General features: G+C 36.5%; 1 pseudogene; it reads right to left on the bottom strand.

Moving 5' to 3' along the window:
* Positions 1-7,055: 7,055 nt before the first annotated feature.
* On the bottom strand, positions 7,056-8,806 carry LOC143589992 (ras-related protein RABA3 pseudogene; annotated as a pseudogene).
* Between the last annotated feature and the right edge of the window lie 7,335 nt (positions 8,807-16,141).

Below are 16,141 nucleotides of genomic sequence, written 5' to 3'. Positions count from 1 at the left end.
CGCTCAGAGTTGTGACGACCTCACATGCGGTACGCAAGCTGGTCCCGCAGGAAATGCCTCCCTATGGTTTCCAAGTATCCCCTGTTCCCGCAGGTGCGGATACCCGCCATTAGGGACTGGCCACCCGCGCAGCATGGCTACACGCATAAGGCTCAGACTCGTAATAATTCAGTAGTCACCTGAAGAAGGAATGAGCAAAGCCGGGAACATTCCCGCATAAAGGCGGGAGGGGGAAAACTCCCGCCTAAATGAGCCAGTCCGTATAATAATGGAGGATCTTTTGTGTGATACCTGACGAGGTATGGACAAAAGATCTGACCAACGATACGACAGCTCACTGACAGCAGCATGGCAACACGCCACAGCACTGTGACCATTAGCCGCCGCCTGCTCACCAACTCCTGCCATACCACGTGCCTAGCCTGTAGTTGGTGGAAAAGGAAAAGTGAACAGCACGCCTGGTCACTGTCAGCCGCTACCTATCCACCAATTACCAGCAGAGCACGTGCGTAGGCCACAGTTGGCAGAGTAATAGGCCGGCTAAACCTCCTTGGAAACCCACCTTCGGCTATAAAAGACATCAAATGGTAATATCATTTCATCATCTAATATCTTGTATAATTTACCTGATAACTGCTCTAGTATTATTAATATACTTTTATATTCAAAGAGTAATATAGACTGATTCTCACGCCGGAGGGTGGTCACAAGGAGGAACCCCCCCCCCTTTCTTAGTGACGAGCTCACGGTGTCTGTTTTGCAGGTTATCCGAAGAACCATCTTGCCGGAATTAACCCCTCATGGGAAACGTCTATCTAACCCTCAGGTTACTCGTAATCTGTCGGGGTTCGACTGGTGTTTCTTCATAATAATAATAATAATAATAAAAGAAAATGGACAAATAGAATAGAATGAACTCGAGCAGCCGACCAACAACAAACAAAACCTAACTTTATTTCCATGGATTCCGATCATCAATCTGGAGCTTACATTGGTTCCAACGAAGACCTTTTAACCGAAATCCTTATCCGTCTCCCAGTTACCTCCATTTTGTCGTTTCAAAACCGTATGTAAACAGTGACGGTTGCTTTTGAGTCACAAACACTTCACCTACAGGTATGATAATCATACTAACGTTTCCAAATCTCCTCTTGGTCTATTTGGTCCTTATGGCATGTATTATCCCTTTGATGCTGAAAACCGAAGCCCTCCTCCTTTTCGTAGTCTAGATTTCTACTTTAATCATTCCAATGTCACTATCGAGCAATCCCGTAACGGTTTATTACTTTGTTATGCCATTCACAATGGTCCTAGTGAATATTATGTATTCAATCCCACCACCAAGAAACTCGCATTCATCCCGTCGCCCCCGAAAAGAATCTGGTCTATGGCTCTGGCATTTCATCAAACAGAGTGTGTGCACTACAAAGTTGTTTGCGTTACTGTTTTAGACCTTGATAGACACTTGTTTCAGATTCGAGTCTACTCGTCTGATACAGGGAAATGGAAGATTTGTATTGAATCTTTCTATGTACAGGTTCCGAACATCCGGAACCCAGTTTACTGGAATGGAGCTGTTCATTGGGCTCCCTGTTATCGCGATTTATGGTACTTCAAATTAGATGTTGAAGAGTTACAAATGTTGCCCATGCCGGAGGAATTGGGGTCTTATGATGAACTATCTCCAATGTATTTTGGGGAATCAAGAGGTCATTTACATTTAATATCACACTCCAAATTCGAAGATAGAATATTGAACCTGAATGTGTACGAGATGTTAAGGGACTGTTCGGGGTGGTTTGTCAAGTATCGACTACACTTTGATGAGCTTCCGGGTTTCCCCTACATGGCCACTTATTATACGGTAGTTGCTGACGTGGTTAGAGGTAACGAAGAGGAAGAAACATTCTTGGTGCTGTCAACTAACGGGAAGATAATAAGGTACAACGTTCACGACAAGTGTTTTAATCTGATATATGGCTTGCAAACCGAAGATGACTTTCCTGAAAAACCCAAAAATTGTTATCGTTACATTGAAACCTTGTCTTCTTTCTAAAAGACAATTACGTTTGTTTAATGTTTCATTATTAAGGTGTTTGAATGTGAGTTTTAAAATATGTTGCATCAGGCATGTGAATTCATCAATGTTTTGTGTTTGTTGAAAACTTTGTTTATCAAGAAACCGAAATCCACTCACTTCCAATTTGTACTTTGGCTTAATTAGATCATGTATGGGTTTGTGTTTGTGCGCTTATGTTCTTGGTGTAGAATTCGTATTGGGATTGGTTGCTAGAACGTGCTATCTAATTATTGATTTTTTGACAACAATATGCACTTTTTAGTAATCAAATTGCGTGGTTTTTAGTTCTAGAGTTCATATGTTGAGCAAGAACCTGGAAGGCTTCAGGGTTCTCTTACATGTTCTAGGTCATACTGTGGTCTGGGGTTGTGTCAAAACGGGTTCACTTTAATAATGTATCACTTTGGTTGGGTTGGGTTTGGTTTGGGTTAACCATTTTGTAAGCTGTTTTAATGGTGAAGATTATGAACCGGTTCTGAAGCTACAGGTTCAATTGGGTTGAAACCGGTTTCTAAGTCATAATCAGTTCGGGTTGGTCAACAAAAAGTCAAAACCGGTTCGTGTTTTGACTGGGGTTGGTTTGGTTAACCGGTTTATAACCTGTTTTAATAATGAAGGTTATGAACCAGTTCTGAATCTATGGGTTCAATCATGTTAAAACCGGTTTCTTTCATACTGGGTCCAAACTGGTTCGGGTTCGGGTCTGGTCAAGGAACCGGTTTTTTGCACCTCTGGTGTATAGGGCGTAATACTTGATCTGGGAGGTTTAACGAGTGAGGTACGGTCATGGATATAATGTCATTAAAGAAGGAATTCTTGTTGTCTCCATCTTTAACTTGCATAAAGAATACGAGACTGGAGTTTAATCAAAGGCCTATATTAATTATGATCCAAATGGTACTTGGAGTGCGTTTATTTTTGCTCATTCAACCAAGCTTAATATATATGTGTGAGAGGGCCCACCACCCTCCACTTTCTATCCGGAAATCCGGACTAACTCCTCCAATGGGCGTCCAGGCACCTTGTCAACATGATTCGTCCATGCCCAAATCCGTTTTTTAACGATATGGATTCTTTTAGTGATGACCCTAGCTTAGTTCATCCTACCACGAGAATAGTAGAGACACTCACACTAACATTTACTTTTTAAAAGTATAGATAATAAGGGGGTGTTTGGTACAGAGAAAAAGAATGGGAAGAAATGGAAATAGAAATGGGAGAGAAATGGAATTGGAGAGAAATAGAAATGGGTGGAGAATTGACAATCATTTCCTTTGTTTGGTACAATAGAGAAATGGGTGGAGAAACGGGAGCAGAGACGTGATTAGGGTTCCGCCTCGGCATCATCATGGTGGAGAAATGGTGGCTCAGAGACGCGTCGCAACACCGCGAACGGAGTAGAGCGTCATCATCATCGCCGCGCAACATCAACACCGCGATTTAGGGTTCCGCCTCGCAACACCGCCTCGCGATTTAGGGTTTCGTTTTGGCTCAGAGACGCGAACGGACGTGGCTGCGGCGTCGGCCGCCGTGCCGGACGTCGGCATCATCATCACCATCGCCGGTCGGAGCATCATCATCATCATACGCGAAAGGAGTAGAGCAGAGACGCGATTTAGAAGCAGAGAGAATTCCATTTCTCTTCCAAATGGAGAGAATTGGATTTCTCTACTTTTTGCCTACACCCAATTCTCAGAGAAAACCAATTCTCCGCCCAATTCTCCGCCTAATTCTCCCAAACAAGAGAAACCTAATTCTCCACCCTCAAATCTCTCTACCAAACACCCCCTAATAGTAAAGGTAAATACCAAAGGGCGTTTGTCATTGCAATATTAAGATGCTAGATTTCAAGAGGTGAGGTTTAAGTACGATGATTGTCAAGAAATTAGACATGTGTGTTTTAAGAGTAAAACTAGAGTGTGTTTTTTTCTATTTAGGAACTTACACATGCTCTAGTCCCGTTTGATGGTAAGTCATATGTCACCAAGCGTTATAAATATAAAGTATGAAAAACTAATCTCATGCTCGATGGCTTCAATGTAATACAGGATGTCCTGAACCGCTATCAACTTGAGCTTTGAGTTTGATGTGAAACCACCATATAGCAATAAGTTATATATAAAATCTATCAAATTTATAAAATAAAAAGAGATTGTTTTTTCAGGCTCTACTTTATCTTTGACATGTTAGGAACTTAGTGCAATACCTAAAACGTCATTAAAACCAACATTTTTTTATATTTTTTATCAATGAAAATATCACTCCAATAATATAGTAATTGTCCATCTTGTTTAGAACACTCATTTAAAGTTGTCTACATACGATCTGTATGAACCTATACGACTCTTGTAGACCAAACATCATGGGGTAGATGGTGTTTGTTTTTCTCTAAAAAATCTGCTCCACCTCTTTTGTCTGCACCCCTAGTATCAACGCGATGGTCTGCATTGTGTTTGTTTCTTAAAAGGCATTTCATTAAAAATGTTTTCGCGTCCTCTTATCCAAAAAGACATGAACTTATCACTTATAACATCTTCTTCAAATTTCCAAACCCTAAACTAAAAATAAAATATATCGATCATCTCCTCTACTCCATCCTCAAGCAGTCACAATATCACAATATCGATCCTTTCCTCGACTCCACCCTCACCGTTGCCGCCTCTTTTCTACCTATAGGTAATGTAAATGATTATGTTATGTTTTGAGATTGATTTGTGCTTAAAAAAACAAACAGTATTCTTTTTTCCGAATGCAGAGGTTTGTTTAGACCATTCCCATTGGTGAACTAGTTTGGGCTAAAACACTATTTAAAAATTAAAAAAAATGCAAAACCGTATGTAAACACTGACGGTTGCTTTTGAGTCACAAACACTTCACCTACAGGTATGATAATCATACTAACGTTTCCAAATCTCTTGGTCTATTTGGTCCAAATATATATGTTCCGTTTGATGTTGAAACCCGAAGCCCTCCTCCTTTCCGTAGTCTCGATTTCTACTTTAATCATTCCAATGTCATAATCCAGCAATCTTGTAACGGTTTATTACTTTGTTATGCCATTAAAAATTGTGTTCGTGAGTATTATGTGTTCAATCCCATCACCAAGCAATTGGCATTCATCCCACCGGTCCCTAAATACATATGCTCTATGGCTCTGGCATTTCACCAAACACATTGTGTGCCCTACAAAGTTGTTTGCGTTACTTCTTTAGAGCCCGATAGACACTTGTTTCAGATTCGAGTCTACTCGTCTGATACTGGGAAATGGAAGATATGTGTTGAGTCTTTCTCTGTACAGGACACGCTCTTCCTCCAACCGGTTTACTGGAATGGAGCTGTTCATTGGGCTCCCCACGATCACAATTTATTTTACTTCAAGCTAGATGTTGAACAGTGGCAAAAGCTGTCTGTGCCGGAGGAGTTGACCTCTATTGAAATATCGACACTATTTTGGGGATTCGAGAGGTCATCTACATTTAATATCAAAAACCAATCGTGAAGAAACTAGTTTAATTGTTTACGAGATGTTGATGGACCATTCGGGGTGGTTTGTCAAGTATCGAATACAGCTTGATGAGCTTTTGAGTTCTTTTCCGGAGATGGTCAATCGATACCGCTATAATTTTGAAGTCGTTGATGTGGTTAGAGGTAGAGAAGAAGAAGATACATTCTTGGTGCTGGTAACTATCGAGAAGATGATAAGGTACAATGTTCACGACAAAAGTTATAAGGAGTTAGTTAGTAACGATGACGGCTTCCTTAGGCTCTTAAGTTTTCATCGTTACATTGAAACCTTGTCGTCTTTCTAGAAGACAATTAGGTCGGTTAGAATTATGATGGCAATTGGTGCAGTAGCTGCACTTAATCCACATGTTACATAAAAGCTTGTAAGTTTTGTTATTCCTGACTAGGTAGCAGGATAATGGGTCAAAACAGGGGATATATTGTATGTTGATTATTGTTTCTTTTAATTTCTAGCAGTAGCGGTACCAAAATTTCTTAATACCGGGCGAAAAAAGGGAAATAAATTACATAACATCATACCAAAAATTCAATTTTCTAAACATTATTACCCGAACTTACAATGTTTAAATTTCCAAGCTTATAACATGATTAATTATAGCCATTAGTCATAAACATCTTGAAATCGACATAAAATACCCAGTTTTGGATCCGAACCGGGTGTACCGAACTCGTGGGGTACAAACCAGGTGTCGGTTCAGAGAAACCGAAACTGGTTCCACCTCTACCTGGTCAAAACCTAGACTTGACTCGGCCAAAAACCAATAAAACCCGGCAAAACCCATACATATCCGGAATTGGTTCCTACCCGACCTGGTTCTTGACTTTGTTGACCAAACCCGGTTTGTGCATCTCTTGACGCCTAGAGCCAAAATGATTCATCTTGGGCCATAATTGAGAATTAGAAAGAGAAATGTGACTAATGTCTTTATCCAAAGAGAAATTATGTGTTACTTGTAGCTTTGGCTTCAAATATTCAGGAATACTATATGACTTCAATTAGTTCATAAGTTGCTTGGCTTGTTACACCCCATAATGGTTCACGTTGTTGGCGTGACGTCTAAATAATATTAGATGCACTAAGGTGAACGAATTACCTTTCCAATAATGAAATAACCACGCGTGGTAAAAAAAACATAACATTTTATAGAACACGTTTTATAAAACGTACAGGATCAACTAAACGAACACTACTTGGGTCCAGTCATGTCGCTACTTCGCTTAGACGTAAACCCTGTACATCATCATATGGTCATTTGGCTAGTTGTTTGGTCACACTACTCATGTAATAAATAGTTTGTATACCAGGCAAATTGATGCATTTTCATTACAATATATAAATATATGTAGTTTGCATGTATGATTTTGGTGATTCACTTCGAACTCTACAACCAAAACATCACAAAACAATGATTTAAACACACAAATGGATAAAACTTAATCAGGGCCGGATTCAACACGAGCACGATGACAACTTTTTCATCTCACTGATCTCCAAATCCTGACCTCCATTGACATCAATTTTTAACCCTTTAAGTGTTACCGAATCCCCAATATTCCGAGCATCATTATCCAAACTCTTCTTAGAAGCCACAAAATAAATTTCCTCTAGTAACTTAAAAAAAGCCGCTTCCACATTGTCACCCGTGAGGGCCGAGGTCTCAAAGAAATATAAACCCTGATTCTCTGCAAACTCTACCGCGTCTTCAGATGGAACTGCCCTCTTATCTTCAAGATCAACTTTGTTGCCGATCAAAGCAATGACAATCGAGTTATCTGCATGGGCCCGAAACTCGTCGACCCGTCTTGCCACGTGATCAAAAGACTCTCTTTTGGTTATGTCATACACCAACATTGCCCCTAATGCTCCTCTATCGGTATCTATAATTAACCAATAAATTATGCTGTTAGTTGTGTAAAAAAAAAGTTTGAAAAAAAATCATGATAACTGAATTAAAGTAAAAATAATTGAAAATTAATAATAAACATAATAATCCTAATGGCCTAATGGGGCCGAACCAGGATGGCCTGAAAGTAATATGCACATGGAAGTACTAAGGACATTGCTACATCATTCGTGTTGTCTACCAACGTTTTATGTTATCACACTTGATGTTAGTTTTTGTTCATATAGTTGTAAGTAAAGTATTTATTTATATATTTGATAGGGTGTTCATTTTAGAAATGATTAAACCGAACCGAGTTACATATTTGATTTTCGGTCAAAACCAAATAAACCGAGATCATATCGTTATTTAATTTAGCTCAACTCTATTACAGAATAGTAAAAGAAAAGTTTAAAGAACAGTAAAAAACTAGAAAATAATGTTAGATTTATTTGGTAGAAAAACGAATCCATTTCCGGTTCAGTTTTGAACTTTCTGAATGTGATTCCGTTTGGTTTTAGACAAATTAACCAAAAATTAAACACATGAACACCCCTATTTAACTAGACATAATATTAATGAAAGTACCTAGATTTAAAAATAAATAAATGCCTTAGATCAAATTAAGTCATGTGATTTCTTTTAACTATGGTGCCATGACAGAATTGTGCTCAAAATGAAATTTACATGTTGAGTTTTGGTTTAAACGGGTCGAATGGTCAAACTCGCTAACATGTTCAACTAAACGTGTCAAAATTATCTCAGATTGTTATTTCACCGGGTGACATGTTTATACTTAAATTTATTTAGAATGTGTTTTATCTATATCAAAAGTGAAATGGACAAGTTAAGTGTGATAGTTATAAACACAACCATACTTTACTTTTTGTTGTAAATTTATTAATTTAAAATAATAATATGTAAAAATAAAAAATGTACATAAAAATTAAAAACACCATACTCATGATTTTCATGTTCGGATTCAATCCAAAAACACAAACACAACCCGTTTAACCCTCCTAGTTTACCAAAAGAAGTATAAAATTTACCTTTCTTGGCCAGCAGTGTCCCAGATCTGAGCCTTGACGACTTTCGACTTAATAGTCAAAGTCCTCGTCTGAAATTCAACTCCAATGGTGGATTTCGAATCAAAACAAAACTCGTTCCTAGTAAATCTCGACAACACTTGCGTCTTACCAACCGCTGAATCACCGATCACCACCACCTTATACACATAATCTATCTTCTCATCACCATTACTCCTCCTCGCCCCATTCTCAGCCGCCACACCACCGCCGCCATTCATCTCTGCATTCATATGTAGCAAAACAAAACAAATAAGAAGTTGGTATGTTTTGTTGGTGTCTTTTGTTTTTAAGGTAGAAGGTAAGTGTCACTTTGTTGTGTTGATATCTTTATATCACTGATCAAGGCGAAATGCCCGCCAACATTAATTCACCAAACTACCCTTTATGATATTTCATTTTATTATTATGACTTACATCAATTATTATTATTATTAAAGGTAAAAAGATTTCCAGTTGTGCAGCTTTTTTGTTATGACAAACAACCACCACATATTCAACCGAGTTTAATCATTTCTTTTAGAATTTTAAATTTTTAATAATAAAGAAACAAAAATTTAAAACAAGGAACAAGAACTAACTTTTAATAAATACAAAATTGGTTAGAAGTTAAAAAAACAAGTACCAATGGATTCTGGTTTAGATTTATTTTTCTTTTATCTATCATTTTTTTTACTTTATTTGTTTTCAAATAGGTGGACAATAATATGAACTAAAGGGTTCGTAGTTTATCAGTACAAACAGTGGCAAAGCTTGGACAATGACACCGGGGGGCAGACTCAAAATGTATACAAAATTTCACAAACAAAGAGAGCCGGGCTCAAATTTTTGTCCGAAAAGGGCTAAAATTACACTACGTATAAAAAATTTCGGCCGAAAACGGCTAAATTTTACACTACGTATAAAAAAATTGGTCGAAAACAGCTAATTTTTACACTGCGTATATAAATTTTCAACGGAAAACAGTTAAATTTAAAGTACGTATAAAAAATTTCAGATGAGAACAGGTAAATTTATACAATTGCGTAGAAAAATGGGGGGGGGGGGGACCGGGCCCTAAGTAACCTTCACCCATGGTACAAAGGTGTGTGAAAATTTGTTTCAAAACTTCCTTTTGACCAGCAAAACGAACTTTTATTATTATAGAAAACAATTACATCAAAACACAATCAGCAAGGTGTGGAATCGATACAGCCTCCCGTTTCACTCCTAATCCTAACTAGTTTATATATTTAGTCTGTTGATTAATACGAGAAATAGATTTATGAATAGAATTAGAGATTTATGAGTTTAACTTGTCTATCAAAAGGTAAGTATACAACAAATTTTGTTACTGTTTGAAAATATATATATATATATAGATATATATATATATATAGATATATATATATTAATATATATAACAAATTTTGTTATTAAAATATAAGGAAATATAGCACCGACAAAATATTAATCGGTGGAAAACCAAAAAGACAAAAACAAAAGTGGTAAGGTCCGGCAATCGTACATAGGTCATTAAATACCGGCAAATCACAAGTTTGTGTCTGTCCTTGGTCTTGGTCTTGGTCTTGGTCCCACTTCCTCAAGCCCAATTGGGCGTTTCAGCCCATTTCCTTCCTCTTGAATTCGTTGCGGCAAATGATACAATTAGAGGTAGAGGTGCACAATTCGGGTAACCGGTTTTTTAATAACCGGTTTTTCTTTTTTAATATCCTAACCGGTTAGACTGGTTAATCGGTTTGGTTACTAACCGGTTCTTCCACAAAAATACCCTAACCGGTCTAACCAGAACCGGTTAATACCCGGACCGGTTAACCGGTAACCGGTTAAAAAAACCAGTTTTTGAAAAAAAAAAAAAAACTGGAAAAATAAGAAAAAATCTGGAAAAAATAAAAAAACCTGGAAAAATCATAAAAAACTAAAAACACTTGTTATTGATTGATTTTTTTTACCTATTTTCATAATCATAACTTGAAAATAAACGTTCATAGCTTTAAACAATACTTATAACTTGAAAATAAACGTTTATAATCTACATGACATTGAATTCATTCGTTTATTCTTCCATCCGGGCTTCGGCTTCATTTGTTTATTTATTCATATTCGTTATCGTCGTCTACATTAAACACGGGGTCTTCTAGGTCCGGTTCGGGACTACTCGATCGCACCGAATCATCATACATTTGTTCTTCCTCGGTTAGTGGTTGTGCGGCACCAATTGCTACTTCTTCTTCGTGTAGCTTTTCTTCAACAACGAGCTCTCCTTCAAGATTAGATGTATCTTGGATACGGTCCGCCGCATCCAAGTGGTCTTTTAAGCAAATGCACATTGGTGTTAGCCTCGTCCTTCGTATCGTTAGAATCCTACCACTCAAAGAAAAAACACTTTCCGAAGCTACCGTAGAAGCTTGGACGGTTAGTAAATCACGGGTCATGGCGACAAGCACGGGGAATTGTGGTTCCATTTGCTTCCACCAACCCAAAATATCAAAGTTTTCAAAATCATTTGCCGTGAACATAAAATCGGTTGCACCATACCGGTTTAGCTCGCTATTTGGTGCGCTACCACGAGCTCTTTTAAGTTTATCGTTTCTTATATCGTTAAACAAACTTATGTTTGGGTTACTTGATGACGACGAGCTTTCTCCAAAACCCATTGATTGTCGAACGCTCGTTGTCGAACCATATTTAAGAGAATAATGTTCAAACATGTTTTCTAAATAAGTATTAAATTTTCTCACTTTTTTTGATGCACAATTCGGGTCTTCTAAATGCAACTCCGAAGCCCAAACAATTTTTTCGATTAAAGTTTCAACCCCGGTAATGGTTAAAGTCGGGTTCAATGCGGTGGCACAAGTAAAAACCGCCGGCAATTCTTCAAAATATTTTCTCAATTTTGATTTCATTGGAACTATCATATAATCATACATTGGATCAACATATTCAAAATCGTTTATTTTGACACAAACTAATCAAATTTGAAGAAGAACCAACGGACTCATCGGATAATAAACTCCCGACAAATAAGTGGTTGCGGTTTTAAAATATTTAAGCAACTCGCTTAACTTTGAAATCATTTCCTAACCCCTCACCGAAAATGCCCTAACTTTTCGTTTCTTAGCAAGATTGTCATGAAATAATTCCAAAGTCGGTCTTTGTCTTTACCCGTTATCAAGCATAAAGCAAGTCGAATTCCACCTAGTAGGTACGTCAAAATACGGACCTAAAGTGACGGAATTCGTATCGATACACAATTGCAAATATCTTGTATGTCTTTGCTTACTAGCTCTAAAAATATCGGTTAACATTTCTCTAAAACGCTCAGTTACTTTTTTTATTTGCTTAACTTTTAAACCGTTTTGCACAACCAAGTTAATGATATGTGCAACACATCGAGTATGAAAGAAAACACCGTCACAAATCGGTTTGTATTTTATTTTTAGTTTTTGAACCGCGGCGATATTATTTGACGCGATATCGAAAGATATTGATAAAAGCTTGTCTTGTAATTTAAATGTTTGTATAACATTATCTAAAATATAAAACAAGTTTTGGGCGGTGTGAGAATAACTAAAGTTCTATTCATTTATGCTTTTTGATAAGATTAAAAATTTGTTTTTTAAAAGCTGGCTTTTAAAATGGTTTTTTGAAAAAACCAATAAGTCAATAAGTTGTTTTCGAATTCAATCCCAAACATGAGCTGACTGCCATCTATTACAAGCTTTGTAATGTTACTATAACTTAAAACCGATTATTAGCTACAAAAAACTTGTACTGTCTATTTCTGACACTTCTTGCTTTCATATATCCGTGAAAATATACACAACACATATTATTTATAGAGTTTAGCATCAAACGCTAAATTAAAATGTGTAAAATCAAGCTATTTTTTTAACTCATTCAAACACATAACCATATGATTTCAACTCATAACACACCATTTAAAATAATGCCATTTGTAGCATAAAACGCAGACAGTTCTTATAAAATTCAAACACACCATACAAATATACAATTCTCTGATTGCCATAAGGACTAATTCACCCATCTATCTTTTTGGTTGACTTCAAATGACACTTTGGAATTATAAACTTGACCCAATTCTTGCGATTAAACCTTGAGTTAACTAAAAGGGGTGGCGGCGCAGCTTGTTACCCGTTTACCCACCTCTCTGTTGTAATTTGATCCTTTTATTTAATATATGAAAACAAGTTGAGTTAGAAAAATAAATTGTTGTAGGAACGTGCTCAATACATAACTAATATAAGACTAAGTGATTGGGTTATTCAATTAAAAGAGTAGAGAGAGAAACAAACAAGTTTCAAGAAAAATATCTATTTTGGTAAATATTTTTCAAACAACACCTAATTGGTAAATATTTTTTCTAACTACACCCATTTAGTAAAAAATTCCAATAAATACACGACAGATGGTTGAGGAAAACAAGACTAATTCTTTCATGTGGATGAAAATAAAACGAAGTATAATTTCTTGAAATGAGATTTATTTTCAGTTTTGTGACATTTCACATTTGAACTTGAAAGGCTTGATATTTTGATGTGCATTTCTAGCTTTTTGCTATTTTTATAAATTGTATAATATTTTTCAAAAAAGAAAATGGGTTGACAAGGCTCTTTCCATGTTGCTGCCTCCAGCTGTGATGTTCCAAAGACTTGAATCCTTGACCAATAAAGTTCACCCCTTTCATATTACAAAATTCAACTCCTGGAAAATGATAAATGTTTTTTTTATATAATTTAACTAGTCATCGGACATGCCTTCAATGGACATGTTTAAAAAAATACGACTTCATAGGTTATTATTTTAAATTATGTATATATATTTAAAAATTAAAATTTTAAAATCAGACGACTCTGGTATAGTTAAACCATATTAAATATTAAATAATCTTTTTCTTATCGTAAACTTTGCCGAGTACTCATACTATCACGAACAAAGTTGTGTTTAGAATAACAAACATTTTGCGTCGTAACTATACCAATGTAACGTAACGTAACGAAACAAATTGATACTAGACAAATAACTTTATTTCCTACTTGGCTGCTTATTGACCGGGCAAGTGGTGACTTCCTTTCTCTTCTTTTCAAGTCAATACACTTAGGGGGTGTTTGGTACAGAGAATGGAAATTGAGAGAAAATAGAAATGGAAATGGAAATGGAATTGTAGAGAAAGAGAATTGGTATGGAGAATGAGAATCATTTCTCTTGTTTGGTACACGAGAAAATAAACAGAGAACTCTACCATACCCAACCCCACCTCCACCCAACCTGACACCACAGCCCCACCGCAGCCCCACCACCACAGCCCCACCACCACCAGCACCACCACCGGCTGCCGCCACCAAACCCCCTTCTTCAACCACAGTACACAAGAAATTAAAAAGATTCAAATTTTTGGAACATAAGATATAGAAAAAGGAGGCTCAGATCTGTCATCACTGCCTCTTTGGAGATTTTGTGGTGGTGGTTGTGGTGGCGATGATGATGATGATAATCAGAAGCCACCTGCAACCACCGCCGATTTCCACCACCACTGTCACCCACCTGCGACCACAATCAACCGGTTACCATCTCTGTGTTCACCACTGCGAACGGCGGAGAAGGGGTGGTGGTTGCAGACTTGGAGACGAGGTGGCGGTTGCAGATTTGGAGACGAGGTGGCGACCGGAGACGAGGTGGTGGCCGGAGACGGGGGTGGTGGCCGGAGACGAGGTGGTAGTCGTAGACGAGGTGGTGGCCGGAGACGAGGTGGTGACATGCTATGAGGAGGCTGCTGAGAAATGGATTTCTCTTTGTTTTAAAGAGAAATGGAATTCTCTAGTTTTAGAGAAATAGAAAGAGAAATAGAAATGAAAAGTGGAAAACAAACAAAAGAAATATTTCTAATTCCATTTCTCCCCAATCAAATCCCTCTACCAAACACCCCTTATAACTTCTCTCTCATGAATTCGCCAGAAACGGCGACAATTCAAACCGCGAAGTTGATCATGTGAAGTGTTGATCGATCTCAGCTACATTTCGCCATAATTACATGTTAACTTCCTCCCATGTCAGCTTATTATTTTTATAGTTTTGCAGTTGACTCCCAAAGTCTTTTGCAAATTTTACATGTTTAATTCCATTGATATGTGTTTAATATAATAAGAGCATTTGGACTCAATTATTCCATAGACTTAGTCTTAACCATTAAAGGTGAGGTCATCCCTTTTATTTTATATTACAAAATTCAAATCCGAGAAAATGATGCATGCATGTTTTTAATTATATAGTATATAGTTTAAATAGTTGTCGGACATGCGTCATGCCGTCAATGGACATGTTTAAAAATGACTTCATAAATAGTTATTTTAAATTATGTCTATATATAACTAATTCTAAAATAAAATATAAAAAAAAATTAATGAATATTAAAATAAAAATAAATGATATAAAAAAATTAAAATACTATATTGATAGGTAAACTAATTTTCATAGATTGTTCCGGTCCGGTTAATTATGATATAGAAGGGGGTGTCAATTCTTGACATGACCTGAAATCCGACACGAAAAAATATAGGTTTTGGGTCCGCTGACACGACCTTTTTTCTTAAATAGGTCAACCTGAACGTGACACGTTTAATTAAACCGGTCAACTCGAACCCGACATGAAACCCAAAGACATATAAATACTGAAAAAAGCAACAAATCAATACATGAATCAATTTATAATGAGAAATTCACAAAATTAATCTTACATAATTTCTTTCAATCCAAGCTTTTTAACGTTACACATAAGAAGGTCGATTTGATATCATTCATCGTTTTAGCCATCATAAAAGGAACATTATTAAAAATAACATGATTTTTGTATTCCCAAATTGTCTAGCACGTTTGAACTGCTATACATTTCTCCTTGTCTTTATATGCTACCTTGGATAATCGAGTATCTATTCCATCAATCCGAAGCGTTGGTAATGTAACCCAATCATGTATGATTGACAAAACCCATTTGATAACGCTAGTGAAAATCTAAGAACAATACTCATTCACAATTGATACATCAACCACACCCATTTAGCCATCACACACAAACACACACACACACATATATATATATATATATATATATTACAAATGATAAACTATTCAGAAAGGGTGTGCGCGGCGCAGCTTGTTGCCCGCCTACCTGCTATGTTGATGTAATATCTATGTTTCTATATAATGAAAAAAATCACAAATTTCATTTTGTATCTATATGTTTATCTAGTGTGTATGTGTATATAATTTTAATTTTAGTTGGCCTCTATACTACGGGTATGTTTGGTAAAGAGCTTTTAAAGATTTTAAGATTAAATCCATACTCAATAATAACAAGAAATATACATCTTTAACTAATTTAATATTATGCTAATTTTTTTACAATAACTTCCGTACGTTAACTTTTAAAAATTAACTAAATACGCACGTGTTTAAAATTTATTTTCTCAACATTTTATTATAAAAATTATGTGGAAAACAAAGTTACATTATAAACATGTCCTTTTTAGGTATCACAAGCTATATCATTT

Source organism: Bidens hawaiensis, unplaced genomic scaffold (assembly GCF_021521415.1).
Source record: "Bidens hawaiensis isolate Kalapana, Puna unplaced genomic scaffold, B.hawaiensis_p1.1 tig00038085_1, whole genome shotgun sequence".
NCBI classification, from domain to species: Eukaryota; Viridiplantae; Streptophyta; class Magnoliopsida; order Asterales; family Asteraceae; genus Bidens; species Bidens hawaiensis.
This window is presented reverse-complemented; position numbering and strand designations above follow the sequence as displayed.